Consider the following 14,105-nt stretch of genomic DNA (forward strand, 5'->3'; position numbering starts at 1 on the left):
CCCCTGACAGTGCTGTAAGTGGACCAGTACGCACCGGTCCGCAGCACCGCCACCTCTCCGTGCGCCAAGAACGTGCTTTTAGCGCCATCTGCACATCTGTTTTAAAGGGGGGGTATTATGCAAAATGGACTTTTTCAAGCTTTCCATCATGTTATTCTGTCACTCCCTCATTAAAAACATGGCTGAAGTGTTGCCTTGGCACATTCACGTGTTTGTGAGTAATCTGTAAAAACTCTGATGGCGGCCATTTTAGGTATAGGTTTGCCTGAGTCCTCCTAGGAACGCCCCCACCTCCTGGAGACGCCTCCGAGCTTTCGTCACCAGCCGAGTAACCAACCACTGCTCCTCAGCAGAACCCCCTCCCCACTGATGCCACAGACAGCGTGTGGAGGGGGCGTGTCTAAAGGCTCAGAGGTTCTTAAAGAGACAGAGGCCGATATCAAGACATTCACTACAGCCATTTTGAGAGAGACATTTTATACAAGGCAGTTATTCTAATTTCCTGCATTTACAGACCAACAGAAGGTTTGTCATCATTGTAGTGTGATATAGACTGGTGCTATGGGACTGAAAGAAGCAGAACACCCCCTCTTTAATCCTTTGGCTGCTCCGCCGCTTTTCAGAGCGCCCTTCACAATGCACACTCCTACTTCGTCCCACCGTGAGCAGAGACTACATTACCCAGACACCCCAGCCTCTGTAAACAACTTAACGTGACGCTCGTCCACTCAAACAAGCGGATCCCGGGGAGGGTGTGTGAAACGCAAACATCGCTGCTCGGTTAAAACACAATGAACACTTCCGCTCTCCTGCTTCAGAGGAGTGAAAGAACAAGGCCGACCCCACCTGAGCCGCGGTCATGGAGGTTCTCACAAGTGCGACGAGCACGAGAGCCAACACACAGAGCTTCAGAGACACCCACCTGTAAGAGTTCAGCGAGAACAGTCTCTCTTCTAAAGGTAAGACTGGGCTTTCATTACATTGACGAAAAATGGACAAAAATTTGACAAAAAAGTGAGAAAAATTCGACGAAAAATTGAGAAAAAATGGACGAAAAAGTGATACGAATTTGACAAAAAATGTGCATAATTTGACGAAAAAGTGACAACAAATTGACAAAAAAATGACAAAAATGGACACAAATTTGACGAAAAAGTGAAAAAATTTGACAAAAAATTTGACAAAAAATTTGACAAAAAATTTGACAAAAAATTTGACAAAAAATTTGACAAAAAATAACAACAATTTGAAGAAAAAGTGACAAAAAGTCACGAAAATTTGACAAAAATGGACAAAAATTTGACAAAAAGTTAAGAAAAAAATGGACGAAAAGGTGACAAAAAATTTACAAAAAATTTAGAAAAAAATTGACAAAAAAGTGATATGAATTTGACAAAAAATGTGCATAATTTGACGAAAAAGTGACAAAAAATGACAAAAATGGACAAGAATTTGACGAAAAAGTGAGAAAAATTTGACAAAAAATGGAGAAAAAATGGACAAAAAAGTGATACAAATTTGACAAAAAAAAAAGCGAATATTTTGACGAAAAAGTGACAAAAATTGTTAACAAAAATGAGACGACTGCCCGACAAAAAAAGTGATGAAAAAAAATCTGATTTGAGGAAAAAGATCAATTCAGTTTTGTAGGTCTTTCAGATGAGGCGTCACACTGGCCTACAGGATTTGGGTAAAGCTGAACTGGAGAAAATGTTCTCGGTTCAGGTGGGGGTTAAGAGGTTAATAAATAGGATTCATGCACAGAAAAATCTTCCTACGGCTCTGTTCTCCTGTGTCCACTCGCCTTCCTTTGTGTCTTCATATTCCTTTAGGACAGTTTGAGGAACCTTCAGTCTTTTCAGCTTTGAGGCCCGGTCTGAGCTGCAGGAGTGTGTTCTGGACCACAGGTTGTGCAGCTTTAGCAGAGTTCAATCCAAAAACATTTTTTTTTAACTCCACAATCAACAGGTCTCCATAGAGTTTATACCAACAGCCAACGAGACCTGCTGTTAAATCTGCATCTCATGGACTCGACAAACATCTTTTACAGTGGAGCTCACCTGCGTCCTAAAGCTAAGACTAAATACTCGACCTGCTGAAATGTTTGAAGATAAAAAAACATTTCATTTTTTCATTTTATTTATTTACTTCATTCAAAAGTGATGTCATGCAATCACAATAAAACCGCCAACACAGTATGAATGAAACGGAGCAGAGGAGAAGAACAAGTCTTACAATATCTGCCCCTTTTCTTACTTCACACTACAGAAAGTGAATATCAAGCATTGGCTTAAATGACTGGAATTGAGGAAATGTATCTTGTTTTGAGCGGTTTTCACTCATTTAGACACTTTTCCTGATCGGACCGAGTTCACTTTGCTTGTTTGAGGACATTTCAGACCAGTTCTAGGGTAAATCTCGCTTGAAATAAGAAAGTAAAACTGCCAATGAGATAAAAAGACCAATTTTCTTTCCCCATTGGCAAAGACAATGACCTGAAATAAGGACGAAACGTATCGAAACGAGTCAGAAACATCTCAGAACAAGTGAAATAATCAAAGACAAATGCCCAACAACTTCTTAACTAGTCAAAACAAGAGACTTTTTGCAGTGCACACTTTACACTTCACACTGCAAAAAGTAATTAACTAGATCAGTATAAACATCTCAATTTGAGCACAATAATCCAGATTTTAGTTGTTTTGCCAAGTTAAGAAGTTGTTGGGCATTTGTCCTGGATTATTCCACTTGTTCTGAGATGTTTCTGACTCGTTTCGATACGTTTCCTTATTTCAGGTCATTTTCTTTGCCAATGGGGAAAGAAAATTGGTCTTATCTCATTGGCAACTTTACTTTCTTATTTCAAGCCAGATTTACCCTAGAACTGGTCTGAAATGTCCTCAAACAAGCAAAGCAAACTCGGTCCGATCAGGAAAAGTGTCTAAATGAGTGAAAACCGCTCAAAACAAGAAACATTTCCTCAATTCAAGTCATTTAAGCCAATGCTTGATATTTACTTTTTGTAGTGCACACTGTTGTCCTTTGGAAAATGGTATGTATTTATGTCTACATTCATATATTTACAGTCTTATGTATATACATATGTATATTTACAGTATTAACAGATGTTTTTGTATTCTATATTCAGTTTTTTCACTATATAAAATACAGAACCTTTGTATTCTTGAATGTTCACAAATGAAAAGAAACAAACCGTCGTATTCATGTTTGTTCAAATCAAATATCCCACATTATTCATGTCCAAGTACTTCATCCTTTTTTAACATTGTAGCTTTTATGTGTATTTTAAACTCCAGGAGAGTTTCTGACTTTTTCACGTCTTTCTGGAGTTTCTTCCTTAAACTGATTCCTGTCACTGTAACAGTTCGTTCCATCGCTTTAAAATTGAACCTGGGTTTGTTAAAGACCTTTCAGTTCCTTTCAGATCACAGTGACTTTCTCTTTTCTCAAACATTTCTCGAATGTTCACAGGCAATATTTTTCTATTTGCTTTATACAAAACCTGGAGGATGTGAAACATTTAAAAGCAGTGAATGAACTGCTGAACGCGTCATAAAGGTTGCACCATCAGTAAACAAGATGGCGCAGAGTCGGGATGTGGAAAGGCTTTGAGTAAAGGCTTAACTCCAGTAGAGCCTCTGTTGAAATAAATAAATAATGTGGCCACTCTTCATCCTTTGTTTCCGCTCATGGATTTGTTTTTAACCCTGTCCCCTCACCTGTTTGTTTGTTTCTGCTGTCGCACCACGCCTGGGCAGGTGATCTGAGGACAGGTTTAAAAGCTCATCTAAAAGAGAAATGAAGAGGAAGCTTTGCCTGCAGACGGTTACTGTTTGTAATTGGAACAAATCCCCAAATCATTATCATTTATATCACATTTATTTTACAGCAGGTCACGGACATCCAGCGAAAGAGTAAAACAAGACGAATACTCCGAGTTTTATTTTTCGGTGGGGTTCGTATTGAGAGATTACCCAGTCGTGCCGATATTGTGCGAATATTAACGAGTTAAAGGGGGGGTGTTATGCAAAATGGACTTTTTCAAGCTTTCCATCATGTTATTCTGTCATTCCCTCATTAAAAACATGGCTGAAGTGTTGCCTTGGCACATTCACGTATTTCTGAGTCATCTGTAAAAACTCTGATGGCGGCCATTTTAGGGATAGGTTTTTGTCACATTTTTGTTCAATTTTTGTCACATTTTTGTTCAATTTTTGTCACATTTTTGTTCAATTTTTGTCACATTTTTGTCAAATTTTTGTCACATTTTTGGTTGAATTTTTGTCACTTTTTGGTTGATTTTTTGTCATTTTTTGTCACATTTTTGTTGAATTTTTGTTGAAAATTTGTTGAAAATTTGTCACATTTTTGGTCATTTTTTTGTTGAATTTTTGTCACATTTTTGTTGAATTTTTGTCACATTTTTGTCGAATTTTTGTCACATTTTTGTCGAATTTTTGTCACATTTTTGTTGAATTTTTGTCACATTTTTGTTGAATTTTTGTCACATTTTTGTTGAATTTTTGTCACATTTTTGTTGAATTTTTGTCACATTTTTGTCACATTTTTGTCGAATTTTTGTCGAATTTTTGTCACATTTTTGTCGAATTTTTGTCACATTTTTGTTGAATTTTTGGCTGATGGCGGCCATTTTAGGGATAGGTTTTTGTCACATTTTTGTTCAATTTTTGTTCAATTTTTGTTCAATTTTTGTCACATTTTTGTCGAATTTTTGTCATATTTTTGGTTGAATTTTTGTCACTTTTTGGTTGATTTTTTGTCATTTTTTGTCACATTTTTGTTGAATTTTTGTTGAAAATTTGTTGAAAATTTGTCACATTTTTGGTCATTTTTTTGTTGAATTTTTGTCACATTTTTGTTGAATTTTTGTCACAATTTTGTTGAATTTTTGTCACATTTTTGTCGAATTTTTGTCGAATTTTTGTCACATTTTTGTCACATTTTTGTCGAATTTTTGTCACATTTTTGTCCAATTTTTGTCACATTTTTGTCGAATTTTTGGCTGATGGCGGCCATTTTAGGGATAGGTTTTTGTCACATTTTTGTTCAATTTTTGTTCAATTTTTGTTCAATTTTTGTCACATTTTTGTCGAATTTTTGTCATATTTTTGGTTGAATTTTTGTCACTTTTTGGTTGATTTTTTGTCATTTTTTGTCACATTTTTGTTGAATTTTTGTTGAAAATTTGTTGAAAATTTGTCACATTTTTGGTCATTTTTTTGTTGAATTTTTGTCACATTTTTGTTGAATTTTTGTCACAATTTTGTTGAATTTTTGTCACATTTTTGTCGAATTTTTGTCACATTTTTGTCACATTTTTGTCACATTTTTGTCGAATTTTTGTCACATTTTTGTCCAATTTTTGTCACATTTTTGTCGAATTTTTGGCTGATGGCGGCCATTTTAGGGATAGGTTTGCCTGAGTCCTCCTAGGAACGCCCCCACCTCCTGGAGACGCCTCCGAGCTTTGGTCACCAGCCGAGTAACCGACCACTGCTCCTCAGCAGAACCCCCTCCCCACTGATGCCACAGACAGCGTGTGGAGGGGGCGTGTCTAAAGGCTCAGAGGTTCTTAAAGAGACAGAGGCCTATTTCAAGACATTCACTACAGCCATTTTGAGAGAGACATTTTATACAAGGCAGTTATTCTGATTTACTGCATTTACAGACCAACAGAAGGTTTGTCATCAGTGTAGTGTGATATAGACTGGTGCTGTGGGACTGAGAAAAGCACAATACCCCCCCTTTAAGACGTCACAAAGGGCATAACACACGGCCACCAGGGGGAGCTGTTCCCCAATGCTGACAGAGAAGAGCAATCCATAAACTCGCTCATGTAATTTCCAAAAAATACCGAATCTTCCGATCGTCTGACAGCGAGTTGATGAGTCTGGGTTCTTTTTTATCCTCAGGGTGAGAAGTGAGGTGGGGGCTCCCCCCCCCCCCCCCCAAACATTTATGCATCTTTCTAATGGTTTTATGGAGGAAGTTCCCTCGTTACTGAGATATTCCCTTTTGTCAATATCGTCCGGTTCTACTGCAGTATTTAACCCCTTAACTCCCACCTGAACGAGCACATTTTCTCCAGTTTGGCTTTGCCCCAATCCAAAAGCTTCTGGAAAAAAGGTGAGAAAGTAGCGACAGAACTGAGACAAAAACAATGATGAAGATGTGACAAAAAAGTGAGAAACTTAGACAAAAAACGGAACAAAAAATTGAGAAACATTTGACAAAAAATATATGAAAAAATGACCAAAAAATGAAAATAAATTGACCAAAAAGTGAGAAAACTTAGACAAAAAATTGACAAAAAAGGACAAAAAAACTGATGAAAAATAGACACAAAAAAAGTAAAAAAATGATGAAAAAATTATTAAAAAGTTGCAAAAATGTCACAAAAATGTCACAAAAAATTGACAAAAAAGGACAAAAAAATGACTAAAAATTATGAAAAAGTGTCAAAAATGTGACAAAGATTTGACAAAAAATTGACAAAAATTTGACAACAAAATGACAAATGTGACGAAAAATGTACAAAAAAATGATGAAAAAATAACAAAAATGTGACAAAAATGTGAGAAACACAAAAAACGGACGAAAAATTGACGGAAAATTGACGGAAAATTGACGATTCAGATTCATTTTATTGGCCATTTACAGTTTGAAAAACCACATTGGAAAGAAATGTGCAAAGAGCTCAAAGTGCGATATGTAAAACACGTAAAAAGATACAATATAGAAAACAGAACAAACAAACAATGCCACATTAAAGCCTAAGGGCAAAATATTGTACAATAAAAGTCAACACAGATAAATAAATAGAAGTGATGGAAAAATGATGAAAAAGTATCAAAAATGTGACAAAGATTTGACGAAAAATGTACAAAAATGTACAAAAAAGTTACAAAAATTAGTTGAAACTCCCCCAAAAAAATGATGGGAAAAAAATCTGATGACGTGAGGAAAAAGATCCATTTATATGAGTTTTGTAGATCTTAGCTTTCAAATGTGGCGTTAAACTGGCCTACAGGATTTGGGTGAAGCTGACCTGGAGAAAATGCTCTCGGTTCAGGCGGGAGTTAAGAGGTTAAGTGATCATCCAATGTCCAAAGACACTAAGCTTCATCATGTGGATATTGTTAGTTGCACATCACATGTATGACCAAAGGTTTGGATCATATTGTCTCATATGCCGCACCTGTGAACTTAACCAATTCTCATTTCTTAATGTTTATTCCTTGCATAAGAAAATGCAAATGTGAAGTTAACCTCCACCCTCTGGCTTGTATAAAGGAGGCTCTGCTCGAGCAGCAGCACAACATTCCCCTGGTTCATCTAAGCAACACAAGACTATTGTTCTTAGGTAAGATTATTATTCACATTATTGTTATTTTGATGATTACAAAGCTGTAATGGAAGAATATCTGTTGTTTTTCGGATGTGTTTCAGGTGTGTAACCATGCTGCAAGTACCTCTGATTCTGGGATGTCTCCTGAGCCTCACGTTGGCTTTTCCTGTAAGTCACAGACGATTCACCTTTCGCCAAAGCCCCGCCCCTTTAGCAACTGTTTATCAGACTCTAAATTTGACTACAACCCCGATTAAAGTTCTAAAACTAAATGAATCCACTGTAGAGATGTAGGATAACCGGGGAACAGGCTAGTTAGCTTACTGACTCATTCATTCCTATGTGTAGCTTAGCCTAGTAGCTTCTATTCATTTACATGTATCAGTTAGCATTAGATTTAAGCCATGTTTATTTGTACTTGACACGTGAATATATTTGGTTTCATTTTAAAGGAGCAGGCCCGAGTTTTTAAATACTGAGATCTGTTCTTACCTGAGCTTAGACGAGTTGATGTGAACCTGGTCTTTACAGCTGCGTCTGAAACCATCAAATTGTCTCCTCTAAGCTCTAACACTGGCAACAAACTCCTTAACCTTTCATGGGTCGACTGTTAGATCTGTGCAGTTAGTGAACTAGAGCACACTTTTCCCTTTAGTCTTATTTTATCTCCACAGCTGTTTCTTAAAGCTACAGCAGCAAATGATCCATGTGGCTTAAGTTTCTACTAAATGAAAACAAAAGCATTTAATCTGTTTCCTGAGTTTCCTCTTTAACACTGACATGTGACTGAGCTGTGGGGACGACAACATGGATTTATCACTTTATAAAGTTTGGCTTGTGCAGAATCTTATTTTTTATTATTATTATTTTATTATTAAATGTGCTCCTGTCAATCAACAGTGGTTGCGCATGAATCACTCGAGGGCGGGGCCGAGGGGGGTGGGGGGGGTTTGGCGCAGTGGCTTATGGGACGGCACATAGCTCCTAATCACTGGTTAGTTAGCATCAGAGGTCCCTGTGCTAAAGTGGCTATGATAGTTAGCATCAGAGGTCCCTATGCTAAAGTGGCTATGATAGTTAGCATCAGAGGTCCCTATGCTAAAGTGGCTATGATAGTTAGCATCACAGGTCCCTATGCTAAAGTGGCTATGATAGTTAGCACCAGAGGTCCCTATGCTAAAGTGGCTATGATAGTTAGCATCACAGGTCCCTATGCTAAAGTGGCTATGATAGTTAGCCTCAGAGGTCCCTATGCTAAAGTGGCTATGATAGTTAGCATCACAGGTCCCTATGCTAAAGTGGCTATGATAGTTAGCCTCAGAGGTCCCTATGCTAAAGTGGCTATGATAGTTAGCACCAGAGGTCCCTATGCTAAAGTGGCTATGATAGTTAGCCTCAGAGGTCCCTATGCTAAAGTGGCTATGATAGTTAGCATCAGAGGTCCCTATGCTAAAGTGGCTATGATAGTTAGCATCAGAGGTCCCTATGCTAAAGTGGCTATGATAGTTAGCACCAGAGGTCCCTGTGCTAAAGTGGCTATGATAGTTAGCACCAGAGGTCCCTGTGCTAAAGTGGCTATGATAGTTAGCACCAGAGGTCCCTGTGCTAAAGTGGCTATGATAGTTAGCACCAGAGGTCCCTGTGCTAAAGTGGCTATGATAGTTAGCATCAGAGGTCCCTGTGCTAAAGTGGCTATGATAGTTAGCATCAGAGGTCCCTGTGCTAAAGTGGCTATGATAGTTAGCATCAGAGGTCCCTGTGCTAAAGTGGCTATGATAGTTAGCATCAGAGGTCCCTGTGCTAAAGTGGCTATGATAGTTAGCATCAGAGGTCCCTGTGCTAAAGTGGCTATGATAGTTAGCATCAGAGGTCCCTATGCTAAAGTGGCTATGATAGTTAGCATCAGAGGTCCCTATGCTAAAGTGGCTATGATAGTTAGCATCAGAGGTCCCTGTGCTAAAGTGGCTATGATAGTTAGCATCAGAGGTCCCTGTGCTAAAGTGGCTATGATAGTTAGCATCAGAGGTCCCTATGCTAAAGTGGCTATGATAGTTAGCATCAGAGGTCCCTATGCTAAAGTGGCTATGATAGTTAGCATCAGAGGTCCCTATGCTAAAGTGGCTATGATAGTTAGCATCAGAGGTCCCTGTGCTAAAGTGGCTATGATAGTTAGCATCAGAGGTCCCTATGCTAAAGTGGCTATGATAGTTAGCATCAGAGGTCCCTATGCTAAAGTGGCTATGATAGTTAGCATCAGAGGTCCCTGTGCTAAAGTGGCTATGATAGTTAGCATCAGAGGTCCCTATGCTAAAGTGGCTATGATAGTTAGCATTAGAGGTCCCTATGCTAAAGTGGCTATGATAGTTAGCATCAGAGGTCCCTATGCTAAAGTGGCTATGATAGTTAGCATCAGAGGTCCCTGTGCTAAAGTGGCTATGATAGTTAGCATCAGAGGTCCCTATGCTAAAGTGGCTATGATAGTTAGCATCAGAGGTCCCTATGCTAAAGTGGCTATGATAGTTAGCATCAGAGGTCCCTATGCTTAAGTGGCTATGATAGTTAGCACCAGAGGTCCATATGCTAAAGTGGCTATGATAGTTAGCACCAGGGGTTTTGTGAAAAGTCAATACTCTCAAGCTATTTGTAAATCTTGCTTGATTCTTTTTGACCTCCTGAAATGTTTACTGCAATCAGACCGGCATTTCTAAAGTAACAATGTTGTGTTTTAACGTATAGGTGAATGAGGAGCGCCGGCGTGATGCTCGCTCAACTGGCACGCCCGGCACAACCGACCCTCGTGGCGTTTACTACTCAACCTACAATCCCGGCTCTAATGGCGATTACGAAACAACTGACTCTAATGGCTACTACCGCACAACCGACGATCCCGACACTAATGGCGTTTACGAAACAACTGACTCTAATGGCTATTACCGCACAACCAATGATCCCGACACTAATGGCGTTTACGGCACAAGCAACTATCCCGACACTAATGGCTATTACAGCACAACTGACTATCCCGACTCTACCGGCACATTCGACTCTCTTGCTAAACTCCTTGTGGCACTCCGGGAGTTCTTTGGATAATTGCTTGTTTTGGTAAAGATTTAACCAGAGTGTGCTGTTGCATAATGAATAACTTAATCTTGTCTGTGATGAACTGATTTTATGTTGATGTTTCATTGTAATTCTCTGTGAAACACTTCGAATTGCCTCGTGTATAAGAGATGTGCTCTACAAATAAACTTGCCTTGCTTCAATGCGACATGTGCCTCCTCTTGTGTTGTTTTATGTAAGGATTTCATTTCAAAACCTCTCCTTTGAAACATGTTTGACCTATATCACACTACAATGACGACCAAACCTTCTGTTGGTCTGTAAATGCAGGAAATTAGAATAACTGCCTTGTATAAAATGTCTCTCTCAAAATGGCTGCCCTGAATGTCTTGAAATAGGCCTCTGTCTCTTTAAGGCGAGACACGGCAGTTTGTATTGATTTTTCACGCAGTGGTCGAAGTGGAAATTTGTATCTATTTTCCTCCCTTTACATCTTAGTTTTCATGTCAGATATAGAAATGATGATGTTTATTTGATGATGTTTTGTCTGCGAGGTGGGGGCGACCCGGAAGTAGAAAGGCCGTCTTTCCCGCGGGTTTTCATTCATAAATATTGACAGATTTGACATCCACGTGTCCTGCTAAGGGGCCCCGTGATGACGCTTTCACCAAAATATTGTGTTTTTCCTCCTACGAGACGCTGGAGCGGAAAAGTGGAAGAACGGGCCGAGCATGCGCACTCGCTACAAAACTTCAGGGCTGGTTTTCTCTGAATGAGAGAAGCCGCACTCGGGCAGAGCCTGAGCCCTTATAGAAGCTCCCACAGACTCCAAACTTTACAGCCTGAGACACAACAAGGTTTAGAAGGTTTTTTCAGAGGGATTTTTTAATATCTAATTCCTAGCCTGATTTATTCAGCTTTGAAACCAAAAAAACAGGCGGAATTTGAGTTTTTACAGATTTTTTCCACTGATGATTAGTTTATTGAAAAACTAAACAAAATATCCAAAATCCCCTCTGAAGAAATCTTAGTTACTAATATGTCAATGAAATAAAACCATAACATTTAATCTGGCTCAATTCATTATTTTGATTTTGTTGCCCAAAATATAGGCATTTGAGCATTTAATACTCAAAATGCCTTATTTTTTTGTGAAAACATAAAATGACAGAAACAATGCACTACATTTTTTTCTCATATTTATATCTGTGATGTTCAGCAAAAGTTTCAAATTGACATCTCTACATTAATTATTTTTCCCTATTCCCGCCATCAGAGTTTTTACAGATTACTCAAAAATACGTGAATGTGCCAAGGCAACACTGGGAATGACAGAATAACATGATGTAAAGCTTGAAAAAGTCAGTGTTTGTTCCACATTTCTGGGCCTTTACACGCCACACTAAGACTTGTGCACTCGAGTGTCCTCGTTTTTCCCTTTAAGAGGGTTTTATGTCTTATGTTGTGATCATGAGCAGGTGCAGAGGTTGGGATGAGTTGAGCCAGTCTATCCTTAGGTCTAGACATGACAGTATACATCTCGGTTGTTATTTTTGTACAGTTCTGTGATGTATTGTACATAGTACATGTTCGAGTTTAGTTTTGTTAATGCCAACAGTATTAAATGTATTTACTGAGGTTGATAGATAGATAGATGAACTTTATGTGCGCACAATGATTTAACTCAGGGTCTTGTGTTTTACTGAGGCCAGGTCCTCAAGTCTTGGATGGGGAGCTGTAGACAGGCCTCGAGCCCGAGCCTAAGGATCTCCACCTCAACCTGAGCTCCACCCGGTCTGGTCGGGCCGGTAGGCGGCTTATAGCCACAACCCCTTACCTCGTACCTCACTGCTCTGCGGCCCTTTGCACTATCCCATACACCCCGTTCCTATAAACTGAACTCTCATGACGAACTGTCATTCAAATCCCATTAGGCCTGACAGTGCGACTCTTGGTGCCCTCAGTTCAACAGCATGTGTAAGAAGCTGAGGCTCCAGGGCCACCAGCCTGTAGGAGATACTCAACAGGCTCTTGATATTTGTGACGTCTTTCTAAGTCCTGCGTTTGTCGCCGAGGTTCATCACCTCTGGGACATATGTTGTGTTCACTCTTGTATAAACATGTCCTTGATTGTGCTGGAGGGCAGAACACTGTGAGCCGACTGTCGTGTTGTCCTGTGTTCTCCCTGTGCTCAGAAAATAAACATCCTTTTGACTCAGACTCCATCTCTCTCTGATCGATTATTCTTTATTGACACAAAAACCCATAACAGGATGAACTGTTGCAAATGAACTCTTGAACAGTTCGTGGGAACCGTGAACTGAACTCCATGAACTCTCGATCCTATTTGCATGAATTGCAGACTAAATGAACTATCGAAGTAATGAACTCACCCAGCATTGTTGTTGACGTTTTCTATTTATTTTTGTTTATTTGAATGGACATTCCTGTGCAGGTTTTGTATGTCCACTTTTAACAACTAATAACACTGATACCATCTAAAAGCAATGTCTGTCCTATCCCTCCGAGAGTCGTAATCTAGACTTCTGATTAACCCAATAACGACTATACTCTACTACAATAACTACTATACTCTACTACAATAACTACTATACTTTCTAAAGTACCTGCTACATGTGCACAATAAATCTGAACAGAAAGAGACATTTCAACAACAGTTCAAAAGGAGTTTTATTTCACAAACCTGTTACGAGACATTGATTTTCTAAAGGGTTCAGAGTCGTGAGACAGTGAGACAGTGAGAAACCGTGAGACAGTGAGACAGTGAGAAACCGTGAGACAGTGAGACAGTGAGACAATGAGACAGTGAGAAACCGTGAGACAGTGAGACAATGAGACAGTGAGAAACCGTGAGAAACCGTGAGACACAGTGAGACAGTGAGACAATGAGACAATGAGACAATGGGAGACAGAGAGACAGTGAGACCGTGAGCCGTGAGAAACAGTGAGACAGTGTGAGACAGTGAGACAGTGAGACAGTGAGAGACGGTGAGACAGTGAGACATTAGAGACCGTGAGACAATGAGAAACCGTGAGCCCGTGAGACAGTGAGACAGGGAGACAGTGAGAAACCACGAGAGACCGTGAGACAGTGAGAGACAGAGAGACAGTGAGAGACAGAGAGACAGTGAGAGACAGAGAGACAGTGAGAGACAGAGAGACAGTGAGAGACAGAGAGACAGTGAGACAGTGAGAGACCGTGAGACAGTGAGACAATGAGAGACAGTGAGAGACAGAGAGACAGAGAGACAGTGAGAAACAGAGAGACAGTGAGACAGGAGGGAGGCAGCAAGTCTTCAAAGCAGGCAGGATTTAAAGACCACATAGAAAAGAACTCCTCTGACACCAGACATAAGTCCTGCTTCAGTCCTCTGTCTCTGGTGGTTCTCGTCCTCGGTGAACAGGTCCTGCTTTAGTCCTCTGTCTCTGGTGGTTCTCGTCCTCGGTGAACAGTCCTGCTTCAGTCCTCTGTCTCTGGTGGTTCTCGGTGAACAGGACCTGCTTCAGTCCTCTGTCTCTGGTGGTTCTGGTCCTCGGTGAACAGTCCTGCTTCAGTCCGCTGTCTCTGGTGGTCCTCGTCCTCGGTGAACAGTCCTGCTTCAGTCCACGGTCACTGGTGGTTCTGGTCCTCGGT

Source organism: Gobius niger (genome assembly GCF_951799975.1).
Source record: "Gobius niger genome assembly, chromosome: 1".
In the NCBI taxonomy this organism is placed as follows: Eukaryota; Metazoa; Chordata; class Actinopteri; order Gobiiformes; family Gobiidae; genus Gobius; species Gobius niger.